Genomic DNA, 1,891 nt, shown 5'->3' with positions numbered 1-1,891 from the left:
AGCTCCATCTAAATAACAAATACATATTTTCAGTTTGGAGCTGTCTGCCCAGTCCAGAGGAGGCAGGATGAATAGGACCGTGGCAGATGGAACCAGGTCCACACAGCGGTCCCAGGGTGAAGGGAACTGTCCATGCAAGACCCACTCCCCAGCCCCGCCCCGCCCCGGGTTAAAAAGACTTTCGTTCTCCATTAGTTTAGTTTAGTTGGTAGTAACCCTGGGAACCACTTCCTGTGACCTGCTACGTTCCGGGTCCTACACTCACACTGCTGCCGCTACTCCTCCAGCAGCCTCAATGGTGATTCCATTTCGCAGAAGCCAAGGCCGTGCATTTAGACACGTGCTGTGGGTCGGAGCGTGGTGAGAGCGCCATGTGGGTCGGGACCCCGCCAGCTCCGCCCGATTTCAAGCTCAGGTTTCTTCTCTGGGCTAAATCCTGACTGTGGGTTCACAGCTAACTCTCCTGAAGGGCCTGGGCGCCCGTGAGTCACTTACAGGGAGTCTGCGGGAAGGCCAGCTGGAGATGAGCATGGGAGTTGGGGGGTGTGGGGCTCTATGGGAAGGAAGGAAAGGGGCATCGGGCAGGCCACCCCAATGGCAGCCAGCCTGGGGTGCACCCACTGCCCTTGGGGATTTATGCAGGTCCTGGGACCCTAAAAGCAGCTCCTCAAGATCCAGGCACTGTTAGGTGGGAAAGGGGGCTCTGAGGCTCAGCCGCTATCTGACCCTTTGCTACTGGAACGTTCCTGAGGAGGCAGGACACACGGCAACGGGAAGCAAGAACAGGCAGAGGAGAGGGAGGTTTTTTGTTTTTTTTTTAAATATATTTTATTGATTTTTTACAGAGAAGAAGGGAGAGAGAGATAGAGAGTTAGAAACATCCAGCTGCCTCCTGCACACCCTATACTGGGGATGTGCCCACAACCAAGGTACATGCCCTTGACCGGAATTGAACCTGGGACCTTTCAGTCCGCAGGCCGACGCTCTATCCACTGAGCCAAACAGGTTTTGGCGAGAGGGAGGTTTTAATCAAGCTGGAGGCGCGACTCATGGTCAGAGGTGGGCGTCTCCCTCTGTGCCTGTCCCATCAGTGAAGAAACTTCTCAGAGCACACGCCTGCGCCAGGTACCCTCTCAGAGCACACGCTTGTGCCAGGTACCCTCTCAGAGCACACGCCTGCGCCAGGTACCCTCTCAGAGCACACACTTGTGCCAGGTACCCTCTCAGAGCACACGCCAGTGCCAGGTACCTTCTCAGAGCACACACCTGCGCCAGGTACCTTCTCAGAGCACACGCCAGCGCCAGGTACCCTCTCAGAGCACACGCCTGCACCAGGTACCCGACGAGCCAGCAGAGGCACACAGCACAACTGCAGGGGTGTCCAGGCACCTGCGCTGTCGAGCTTGGCCTAAACCCCGCCCAGTAACCTCCCTGGTATCTCACACGGAAGAGCCTGAGTTGAGAAAGCATTACACACACACACACACACACGTCCATGTATACATATGTACCTCTGTGTGTACATGTTTATATGTACAAAACAGATGCATGATACACCCACGAGTATGCCAGGACCCAGGCCAAGGAAAGTGGCTCACGTGAGTAAGAGGGTACTGGAGGCTGTGAATCAGTCTGAGCTGATGTGCAACGTGGAGTTAGCAACCTCAAGCCCACAGATCCTGCTACAAGCTCTGTGAGCACAGCCTTCTTTGCCTTTTATCTGTTCCTAAGGGAAGCAGCAATGGTGATGTCTGTGCTTAAAGGAGCTGCAACCATAGCACTTTTCCAGCTAAAGCTTCTACTTAGTGCAGCAGTTCTCAACCTGTGGGTCGCGACCCCTTTGGCGGTCGAACGACCTTTTCACAGGGGTCGCCTAAGACCATCTGCATAT

This window comes from Myotis brandtii, unplaced genomic scaffold, assembly GCF_000412655.1.
Source record: "Myotis brandtii unplaced genomic scaffold, ASM41265v1 scaffold535, whole genome shotgun sequence".
Classification (NCBI taxonomy): Eukaryota; Metazoa; Chordata; class Mammalia; order Chiroptera; family Vespertilionidae; genus Myotis; species Myotis brandtii.
This window is presented reverse-complemented; position numbering follows the sequence as displayed.